This window comes from Geotrypetes seraphini, chromosome 3 (assembly GCF_902459505.1).
Source record: "Geotrypetes seraphini chromosome 3, aGeoSer1.1, whole genome shotgun sequence".
NCBI classification, from domain to species: Eukaryota; Metazoa; Chordata; class Amphibia; order Gymnophiona; family Dermophiidae; genus Geotrypetes; species Geotrypetes seraphini.
The window spans coordinates 167986876-167998917 of record NC_047086.1 but is presented as its reverse complement, the minus strand read 5'-3'; positions in this window follow the sequence as shown (position 1 = coordinate 167998917).

Genomic DNA, 12042 nt, shown 5'->3' with positions numbered 1-12042 from the left:
CAAACTTTAAATACATCTAATTGAACAAGTAGAATCTATTCAAGGGAATATACCAAGTCATAAAGGTAAACTAAAAGAATAATCAATAATAAGAATAATCAATAGCAATTAATATGACAATGTCCATAAATTAATTAACTTCCTAATTTAATATATTAAGGGCTCCTTTTACAAAGGTGTGCTAACTTTTTAGCGCATGCACTGGATTAGCATGTGCCATAGTGCGTGCCACCCGAAAAACTACCACCTGCTCAAGAGGAGGCGGTAGCGGCTAGTGCGTGGGGCACTAACTAAAACGGCCCTAACATACTTTTATAAAAGGAGCCCTAAGTATTGAAGAATTAATTAATATAAATCACATCTATTTAATAAACAGAAAACATTTCCCTAAGTTAATACCAACTCTTAACTTAATACATAAGTTATTAATTTAGTTTGCCAGAACAAAAATTTTTTTGTAAATATATATATCAATAAAAAAAATAAATAATAACTGAACTAAAGGAAATATAAATGATATTAATGATAATGAATAACTTTCCAAGCATGCAGAATAAATTGAAATATAACCTGACAAAAAAAAAGAAAATGGAATTAAATAATTAATAGATAATATAATCATATTAAAAGAACCACCAATACAGGAATATTTAAAAACAATGAAAGTGGTATATTGAGTTAGTGAGCAAAGTAGCCTGAATCAATCCTTGGTAGAAGTTCTGGTATACCAAGTACTCTGTTTCTCATTTCCTTAAAACCTTCACTCTTCATCAGTTTGTTACAGAGACATCTTCAGTAACACACCAATCTTCAATTTGGAAAGCACTCTCCACAGCTGGGCAGCCAAGATTCCCTGACTTTCATTCAAGATCTGGAGGATGGGATGGTTGTAAAATGAAATGCAGGTGTCCATGATGTGAATCCCAGCTGTATAGTATTAAGACATTCTGTGCAAAAGCTGGTGTTAGTGTGCTGGGGGTATCTTCCTCTCGCAGTTGCACCCTGTATAGCTTCGATGTATGTATAGTTTCCTCTCATGCTGCCAAGAGGTTTATCCCTGCAGAGTACAGTAGGGTTGTGGAAGATGGAACCCTGTAGAGATGGCCATGTATTGAGCCTGGTATGGGCATTACATTGTTAGACCCAGAGGAGTACCTGCTCCCATTATAACAAAAAATGTGTCAGGTTCACCCCTAATGGCCCCTGAAAAAAAAGAGTACCAGGAGGGATGCCAACTCCCTCCTGCCTCAGCTCCCCAGCTCTTCCCGGCTCCCCCCATACCCTCTGACATGCCTCCATACCTTTATCTGAAGAATATAGCAGGAGGGATGCCCAGCCCCTCCTGTCCACAGGCCCGCCTCTCCAAAATAGCAGACCTTCCCCTTCCCAGCACATCCTGGGATGCACAGAGAGGGGCCCAAGGGCCTGATTGGCTCAAATACTGTATACCAAAAAAACAAACAACCTTAGGTAGATTCAGTATTAATCCATTTAAGACCTCAGCGATGCCGACTGTGAGAAAGTTTCATTCACAGTATCATTGACATCAAAATCTTCATCGGTCTAATTGTTTATATAATTTTTCTATAAATATTTTACTTCATAAATAGTTTTAGTTTAAATTAAGTACTCATCTCTTTAGAGAAGCATAGCAGGGGTTCTTCACCAACATAGGCTATGTTTCGCCCAGGGTATTTCCCCTTTATTATGCTGGCTCCATGAATGCTGTCGTTAGAGACAGTGTGATGATGGTAGTGGTTAATGCTGCATGAATTGTAATGTGAATTAATTTATTTATTCCAGGTGTATGTGTACATTTTGGGTGTGGTGGAGATAAAAACTGTATCTGAATTCAAGAAAGCTTAGGACAAGTACAGTGCTCCCACGGACATTCGCAGTCGGCGATTCGTGGTCCCGGTCATTCGCGGTATTTTCTGACCGTGAATGACCAGGCAGGAGAGAGTAGCCGGAGTGCCGTCAAGTGAAGGAAATCACTCGCGGTATGCTCCGACTGCCTCTTCCTGCACTAAAGTCGGGACTCACCAATCAGGAGCTGCTTTGACACGCAGCTCCTGATTGGTGAGGCCTGACTTTAGTGTAGGAAGAGGCGGTCGGAGTATACTGTGAGCGATTTCCTTCACTCGCCGGTGCTCCAGCTGCTCTCTCCTGCCTCTCCGGCTGCCCTCTCCAGTCTCTCCTGCTAAAAACCGTATTTGTGGTTTTTCAAGATTCGTGGGGGTTCCTGGAACGGAACCCCCGTGAATATTGGGGGAGTACTGTACATTGGATCTCTAAGGGAGAGGAAGGGATAGTGGATGGCATGGATAGGCTGACTAGGTAGGCCAAATGTTCTTTATCTGTCTTCATTTTTCTATACTTCTTTTTTTTCTCTTAGTGCTATGTGGCAGTAACTTAAAGAAATATCTAGGAGACTGAGAGGGAGAGGAGAAATATCTCAATATGAGTTAGAAAGAATGGCGAAGAATAAGATTTTCAGAGGAAAAGGTCAAGGATGGTAAGCTCCAGGTAACATTTCTTCCTATCATTCAAATGTTCTTGTAAAAAGATGTGTGTATATATGGAGAGGGGGAGAGGGAGACCAGGAGAGATTATATAACAGAGAAAAAGAGTTTGTGATGCCAGAAAAATGTATCATAAGATTTGTGCATCCATCTTGGTCAGTTTATATGGGCTTTGTAGTATTTTTCCATTTTCATTAAAATGCTTACATTAAACTGTATTTTTGTCAGCTGCCACAGATGTCTCCTGATACTGTTCCTTTCCTTCAATTATTAATAATGTGCTTGAACATATGAGGCCAGTCTGAAACCTACAAGCATTCAGGATTTAAACTAATATTATTTTGTACCTAATCACCATTCCTTTTATTCACAGTAAGAATGCCTCTTATGTGAAGAAAAGACTCAGGCCATGATCCAGCATCCTTGGCCTTTGCTAAAAACTGGGGATTGCATTCACTGCCATTCCTTGAGGTTATAAATTACTACACAATATCGGTGAATGAATAAATCATAAATCTATCAGTCACATTCAGCTATGAAAACACCCAGCTACCACAAATAAATACGGAACAAGGAAGAGTGAGTTTCATTATTTTATGTCTCACAGTGAAAATGTGTTTTGAATGGTTTTACCCATTTTAAACACATACATATGGAATTACATCATACAAGCTATGCAATGTTTCAAGCAAGTCAAATAAATCTTTCTGGATCTATTATTTTTGATCTAGTTAAATAAAATATTGAGGTTGCACAGATCTGGCCTCCGTTGATTGCATATGTGTAACTCTTTATTGTATACAAAATGAGGCATGGCAGAAACTGCAGTTAGCCTATAATGTGCACAAAAAGAGCAAAGTTTTGATATGAGGAATAGTTCCACAAATACATATTTCACTTAACGTACAGTGAAAACTATGAGGTGTGGGGGGGGGATGGGAGGGGGGATATTCAGTCCACAGCAGTAAGTGGCTTCTAAGCAGCTTACAGCTGTGGGCAGCTAACTCCAGATTTTCAATGCTGGGGCATGTGTGGCTCCTGACACTGAAAGTTCAGGGTATGTCCACTGACCTGGTAGCTAATTGGGCACTGGCTAATATTTAAACCTTTGCCCAGTTAATTTGATGCCATGGTAGAGGTTCCTACCATGGCCCGGGGCGCTAAATGCTCCAACGCTGATGGAATTCTGTGAGCGTCGGAGCAGTGTCAGAGCATGTAGCACTCCAGGCCATGGTAGAAACCTTTACCTTAGTAAAAAGGGGGAAAAGTTAGGACAGTTATTTTGCTGTCTTTATTTGATTTAATTACTTAGCTTGTTCAAAAGACAAAGACGGATCACCTTGTAAGTTATCCCACCCACAAACATATATCATGAATTGAAGAAAAGGGGGTATTAAGGATAATTTATGTTACTTGCTTTAAAAGGTTTTTTTACACATCAGTGTCCAACTTCCATTTTATGATTTAATATGGCACTTCTGTTAACCCACTCCTTTTTTATCATTTGAATAATACCCTTTTAAACAACAAACTCACTCCTGAATCACTACAAAGGAAGGTTGAAGTATCATAATAGATGCACTATTCTCAGTAAAGAGACCTTTTATAAAATGGATGTTATTTCAAGTCATCATCCTGAATGCATGTGATGTAATCATCTACTTCAAAACCTCCTTTCTAACCTCAAATCTTTATTTAAATATTTTTAATATAAAAACTAGCTAAGAATTAACTTTTTCTTGGTTACTATTTATAATGGTGTCAAAATCTAAAATTGATTCATCAATATATTTTAGAGAGACAGCAACTCTTATCTTAGTGGCTTGCCAGCCAATACCAACGTTGGAGAGCTATGAACTACCCGACGCTCTACTTCCTTAAGAGCGTTTCAGCTATCAGTCAGCCTTCATCGGGGGACAATATTGCTGCTGTACCACTTAGTTTGCTGCCATGGTGAGGATTGCTGCTTTCTGGCTCTCATAGGGTGTAGTGTGCTGCCTTCCTTCTGCTATATGGCTTTGGGTAGCTGGTGTTGGAGCTGAAACGCTCTTAAGGAAGTTGAGCATCAGGTAGTTCATAGCTCTCCAACATTGGTATTGGCTGGCAAGCCACTAAGATAAGTGTTGCTGTCTCTCTAAAATATATTGATGAATCAATTTTAGATTTTGACACCATTATAAATAGTAAACAAGAAAATATATTAAAAATATTTAAATAAAGATTTGAGGTTAGGAAGGAGGTTTTGAAGTAGATGATTACATCATAAGAATTCAGGATGAAGACTTGAAATAACATCTATGTTATAAGAGGTCTCTTTACTGAGAATAGTGCATCTGTTATGATACTTCAACTTCTGTTTGTAGTGATTCAGGAGTGAGTTTGTTGTTTAAAAGGGTATTATTCAAATGATTAAAAATGAGTGGGTTAACAGAAGTGCCATATTAAATCATAAAATAGAAGCTGGACACATGTGTAAAAAACCCTTTAAAGCAAGTAACATATAAATTATCCTTAATACCTCCTTTTCTTCAGTTCATTACTTAGCTTGTTAACAGACTGAATATCGTTAATTGGTTAAGTTGAATCTCTGGCCATGCTGGCAATAGGCACCTCAGACTCCTCCCAGGGAGGAGCCCGAGGCACATCAGCCATCAGATGATGCACTGGGCGGGGCCTAAGGCTGCTATTGGGCAGCAGCCAGATGGAGGAGCAGGAGCGGAAGGACTTTCCTCCTGCTCCCGAAGATTGGCTTAGGAGTAGGAGGGTCCAGGCACCCCTCCTGCTCCCGAAGATGGTGGGAGCCTTGTCCCAAGGAGCAGGAGGGACTGGGCACCCCTCCTGCTCCCAACTATTTTAAAGGTACGCTGGGTGGGTGGGCTGGGCCCGACCACCTGGGCTGACCAGGGATGGGCCGGGAGGTGGGAGGCCTAGGAGCAGCAGGGACTGAGCACTCCTCCTGCTCCCAACCTTTTGGTGCCGTGGGTGGGTGGGCCGTGCTGGGAGGGGGGCGAGGGCAATGCCATGCCAGTCGTGGGGAGGGAGGGCAAGTGCTCTGCCAGTCGTGGGTGAGGCGGTGGGGCCGGTGGGCTGTTCGTGGGTGAGGCAGTGGGGTGGTGGTGTCAGGAAGGGCCGGTGTGTCGTGCCAGTGGGTGGGGTTAGTGTAGGCTCTCCTGCCTGCCCTGCTCTGCTCCAATCTCTCTTGCCTGCTCGCCGGACTCTCCTGCTCTCTGCCGCCGTTCCCCGCAGTACAGGCCCACTTTAAAAACATGGGCATGCACTGTAGGGAACGGCAGCAGAGAGCAGGAGAGTCCTGCAAGCAGGCAAGAGAGATCAGGGCAGAGCAGGGCAAGCAGGAGAGATCGGGGCTGAGCCCTGACAGTAGTGACAGGAGGCTGCTTCTCCTGTCACTATTGTCAGGGTGTGTGCATGAGCGGGGATAGCTCTCTAGTGATCCTGGCCGTGGGTAGGGGCGTATTAACGATCGTCCCCATTTGCATTCAGGCCTTTAGTGAATTTTTCGGCCTGCATGCAAATGGAAAGGGATTGCACATGGATTGGAGGGTTAGTAAATCTAGCCCAGAGTCTTTATCTCCATTTCTATGAGGCATGCAGGCTAATTGCACTTAACAGTTGCTATGGCAATCAGTTCACAGCTGGTGTTCTTTCACGGAGTTCTGATACCAGGGAGCTTTAGTATCCACCAGGCTGAAACTCCTGTCTAGCGTTTGGCTCAATTAATCACTGTTTCATACAGAAGAAACAACACTATCCCTTTTTTATGAGCATAGAAAAACACCATGTGGAAACCTTGCAGTTCAGGATTACACTACTCTGATAGCATACACAATCAGCTTCTCTGAAAAAAGAAAAAAAAACCCCAGCAAATAACAAAACTCTTTCAGAGACTCACGTTTGACCAAGCTACTTCCATTTCCTCTGGCCAGCTTTCAACTACAGCACTACTATCTTCCACCACCATCGGATCTGGAGGGAAGAATTCTTAAGGTAAGTTACCAGCCCCTTCGTCCTTCATTTCCCAGTCAGTGCTATTAAGCTGCCCTGCATGTTCTGAGGCATGCTCAGTCCCATTCTGGATTTCCTGTCTCCACTCTTGTCCTGCTGTTCCTGCAACTCCTTCCTCTCCTTCTTACCTGCTCTCTGCTGAGCCTCGCTTTAAGCTAAGGAAAACCACACCCCTTTGGCTTCAGTGGGGGGAAGGGCTTCCCTTCCTCAGCTTGTACCGTTTCTCTAACGGGAAACTGTTTATCTGCTTTCTGCCTTACAGGCAGGGCAGGATTAATTTTTTGAGGGCCTCTTGGTACACAAGTACACTGGGACCCCTAGCCGTGCCCCGCCCATGCCCCACCCACACTCCGCCCCCCTGCCGCGCCTCATTTATTTATCTGTTTTCTTATTTACTTTTTTTTATTTCCACTTGTATTTCTTTTTTTCTTTTATTATAAAAAATTCAAAACAAACAACAAAGATTACCATACCAGTGCCAGTGTACAGTTTTAGTTCTATGCAAGCCCCAAACATCTCTGAACAAATCCCCCCTTCCTTCCTACCTACTTGCCCAGGACTTTAACTCAGAACCCTTTTCTAATGTATATAAAAGTGTTCAAATGCATTGTACAGCAGTAATACTATCCGAAACATAAGTCTATATTAATAACAAAGTTTGCAACTCCTCTCAACTGCCTCACTATATGTCGTCCAACTTTAACCCATATGTATAAATAACCAAATCTGTAACTCCTCTGGTACATTTCACTCCATGTATGTTAATTTGTAACAAAACAACAAGGCAAATGGTCCACCATAGAATTCAACATGGAACAAAAGAAGATCGGCAGAAAATAAGGAGATTCAAATCAGGTTTATTTTTAAAGGTGCTCCCAGGAACCATGCCTGTTGCATTTCGCCAACCAAGGCTGGTCAGTGCTATCAGAAAACCATGTCTTTCATACACACAGGACACAGAACCACCCTCACCCAGTATGGAATAAGTAATCACAAACCAATCCCCCCCCTTTTTTTTTTTACAAAAGCATAGAAGAGGGTTTTAGCGCTGGCTGGCTGAATGTTCTGCGCTGTTCTGACAATCATAAGAATTCTATGACCATCAGAGCAGTGCAGAGCATTCAGCATGCTGGCTTGTGCTACAAACTGATGGAACAGTACAGTTTAGGGGGTGAATAAATAGTGGTGCATATCCCCCAATACTGAACAAGTTCTTCTCGTCGGTTTTCACGAGCGAGGACACATCCAATGTTCCGGAGCCCGAGGAGATCATAAGTGGGGATCAAGATGAAAAACTGGAGCAAATAGAGATAAGCCAAGAGGATGTCCTCCGACAAGATAGACAGATTGAAGAGCGACAAATCACCAGGCCTGGACGGAATCCACCCAAGGGTACTAAAAGAACTGAGAAACGAAATAGCGGAAACACTCAAGCAAATATATAACCTATCCTTAAAAACTGCTGAGATCCCGGAGGACTGGAAAATAGCAAATGTCACGCCTATCTCCAAGAAGGGATCGAAGGGTGACCCAGGAAACTACAGGCTGGTGAGCTTGACCTCGGTTCCGGGAAAGATGATGGAAGCACTGATAAAGGACAGCATCTGCGAGCACATAGAAAACAATGGACAGCTGAGGGCGAGCCAGCACGGCTTCTGCAAGGGAAGGTCATGCCTCACGAACTTACTGCACTTCTTTGAAGGGATAAACAGCCAGATGGACAAAGGGGAATCCATTAACATCATTTACCTTGACTTCCAAAAGGCCTTCGACAAGGTACCCCATGAACGGCTGCTCAAGAAACTGGGGAACCACGGGGTGAAAGGGAATGTCTACCAATGGATTAAACACTGGTTGAAGGGCAGAAAACAGAGGGTTGGAGTGAAGGGCCAATACTCAGACTGGCGATGGGTCACGAGCGGAGTTCTGCAGGGGTCGGTATTGGGACCGCTCTTGTTCAATATCTTCATAAACGACCTGGAGACCGGGACAAAATGTGAGGTTATTAAATTTGCAGACGACACCAAACTCTGCAGTAGGGTTAGAACCACGGAAGACTGTGAAGACCTGCAAAGGGACCTTGCGAGACTGGAAGAATGGGCAAAAAAGTTGCAAATGAGCTTCAATGTAGAGAAATGCAAGGTCATGCATGTAGGGAAAAAGAACCCAATGTTAAGCTACAAAATGGGGGGATCACTGCTAGGGGTAAGTAACCTTGAAAGAGACCTAGGTGTGTTGGTGGATACAACAATGAAAGCATTGGCACAATGTGCGGCAGCCTCCAAGAAAGCAAACAGATTGCTGGTTATCATCAAAAAGGGTATCACGACCAGGACAAAGGAAGTCATCATGCCGCTGTATCGGGCAATGGTGCGCCCGCATCTGGAGTACTGTGTCCAGTACTGGTCGCCGTACCTCAGGAAGGACATGGCGGTACTTGAGGGAGTCCAGAGAAGGGCAACTAAATTGATAAAAGGTATGGAAAACCTTTCATATGCTGACAGGTTGGAAAAGCTGGGGCTCTTCTTCCTGGAGAAGCGGAGACTTAGAGGAGATATGATAGAAACCTTCAAAATCCTGAAAGGCATAGAGAAGGTAGACAGGGACAGATTCTTCAGACTGTGGGGAACCACAAGTACAAGGGGGCACTCAGAGAAATTGAAAGGGGACAGGTTTAGAATGAATGTTAGGAAGTTCTTCTTTACCCAGAGGGTGGTGGACACATGGAATGCGCTCCCGGAGATTGTGATAGGGCAGGGCACGCTACGGGGGTTCAAGGAAGGTTTAGATAAATTCCTGAAGGATAAAGGGATTGAGGGGTACAGATAGAATTAGAGGGTACAGATAGATTTAGAGATAGGTTATAGGAAAAGGCAGGGACCACCTAACAGGTCGTGGACCTGATGGGCCGCCGCGTGTGCGGACTGCTGGGCGCGATGGACCTCTGGTCTGACCCAGCGGAGGCAACTCTTATGTTCTTATGTTCTTATAAAGATAGCAGATGTAAATTTGAAAAAAGAGAAATAACAAATCACTTTACAAATTAACAAATAAAAATAAAACAAAATATCCAATATAATAAAACACTTAAACGCACATGCGCAGTTGAAACGGCATGATCCCTGCTGCCGTAATTTGTGCTTCCGTGCCGTGTTCCATTTGTGGCGCGTGCGCGATGGTGGAGCCTGGGGGGGGGGGGGGGGGTTAAGTTATGGCGGTAAGAGGAGCATTACAATTGCCGACGTCGCTTCCAGCCTGGGGCAGGGAGGGAGGCTTCGATTCGCTGCTCCTGCTTGCTTCAGGCTTTCCTCGCTGCCAGGTCCTGCTCCTACCTTCGCGCAAAAAGAAAGTAGGTGGGAACCAGCAGCGACGAAAGACCGAAGCAAGCAGGAGCAGTGAGTGGTGAATGCTGTGCTGCAGATGGCTGTGTGAGACCCGGGAAGAGAGGGCGGGGGGATGAGAAATTCTACTGATGGCTGACCTACTGCAGGACAGAGGGAGGTAAAAGAAAGGGAGAAGGGCTACTGCTGTACAGGGGGAGCAGGCAAGGGGTGCTGCTGCACAGGGAAGTGAGGGGAGAGGGAAAGGGGGCAAGGGAGCAAACTTGCTATGCTTTGGGGGGAGTGGTGTGCTGGGGGGCAGGCAGCAATCTTGGTTTGCTCTGAGGGGAGACTGAAGCGGACCACGGAGAGAGACAGAAAAAAAGGCAGGCAGGCATGGTGCCACAGAGAGAGAAAGACAGGCAGGCAGTGCACGAGAATGAAAGACAGATGCACACAGAAAGACAGTGGGCAGGGAGAGAGACAGAAATCAAGAAAGACAGACAGACAAACAGAAAGAATGACAGACAGGGAGCCAGAGAGATAGACAGACAGACAGCGGCCATGGAGAGAGAGAGAAAGAAAAAAATACAGACAGACAGCTAGCAGCCAAGGAGAGAGAGACAAAGAAAAAAAGACACAGACAGCGGCCAAGGAGAGAGACAAAGAAAAAAAGACAGACAGACAGCAGCCAAGGAGAGAGAGCCAAAGAAAAAAAAAACCCAGACAGACAGACAGCTGCCAAGGAGAGAGAGAAAAAAAGAAAAAAAGACAGACAGCTCACATGGTAAGTTTCATTAAATTTTGTGATCTGTTAAGTCTACACATCGATTCTAGCACCTATTAATCTAACAGGCTTAAACACTAGTGGAAAATAAGATAATACCATTTTATTGGACTAATACATTTTAAAATTAGTTTTCAGAGGTCAAAACCTCTTTCCTTATGTCAGTAAAGTATACTGCTGGTAAAGTATCCTGTCCTGACCTGAGGAACAATTTGGCCTCTGAAAGTTAATCAAACATGTATAATAAAAGGATCCAATAAAATGATCACTATTTCTATTTCTAAACATTTATCAACACAGCTACAATAAAAGGATCACCATTTCTATTTCTAAACATTTATCAACACAGCAACAATACTACTTTATCCTAAAGCAAAAAAAATATATATATATAATTTTTTTCTACATTTTGTCATGTGATTTCTGCTTTCCTCATCTTCTTGTCATTCTCTTCCTTCCATCCACAGTCTGCCCCTTCCAGAAAATGTCTGTCTCCCTCTGCCATCTCTCCTCCTAACCCTCCTCCCCCCCTTGGTCTGGCATCCATCATCTTCCCTCTGTTCCACTCATGGTCTGGCATCTTCCTCCTTCCATCTCTCCTTCCCTCCCCCTGTGGTTTTTAGCATCTCTCTATCTTCTCAGTTTCTCCACTCAGATCTGATATCTCTGTATCCTTCCTCATTCTTTGGCATCTCCCTCCTCTCTCTTCCCTTTCCTTTCCTTTTCTTCTCTGGTCTTCCTTCTATCTCACTATCTTCTTCCCCCCCATCTAGCATGTAGGAAAGCAGCAGCAGCAGTGGTGAGGAGGTGAGGGCTGGGCACAAGTTCTCCCCACTTCCATCATTTGCCCTGCCCTGCTCTCTTCTGTCTCCCTTCTCCCCACATCCATCATCTGCCCTTCTCTGCCCCCTTCTCTCTCTTCCTCCACCCTAGGCCCATCTCATCACTCACCTTTCACTCCAATTTTTTTTTTCAAACGGCGACGCCCCCTAGCATCAATTGGCAACATGCCCCCCGGTCAGAAATGCAGGGCCCTCCATCTACAGACCGATCAGCATCGGACCCCCCTCCCCCATCGACGGAAAGTAAGATGAGCAAGGAACGCGGGTAAGAAAGGCAACAGCAATTGTAATTTTCCAAGCGGTGCTGCTTGCCCAAAGCTTCCCTTTGATGCACCCTGGCAGAAACAGGAAGCTGTGTCAGAGTGAAGCTTTGGGCAAGCAGCACCGTTTGGAAAATTACAGTTGCTGTTGCCTTTCTTACCCGCATTCCTTGCTCACCTTACTTTCCGTCGATGGGGGAGGGGGTCCATTGCCGATTGGTCTGTCAATGGGGAGGGGCATGTTGCCAATCGATGCTGGGTGGGGCCATCACTGTTTGAAAAAAAAAA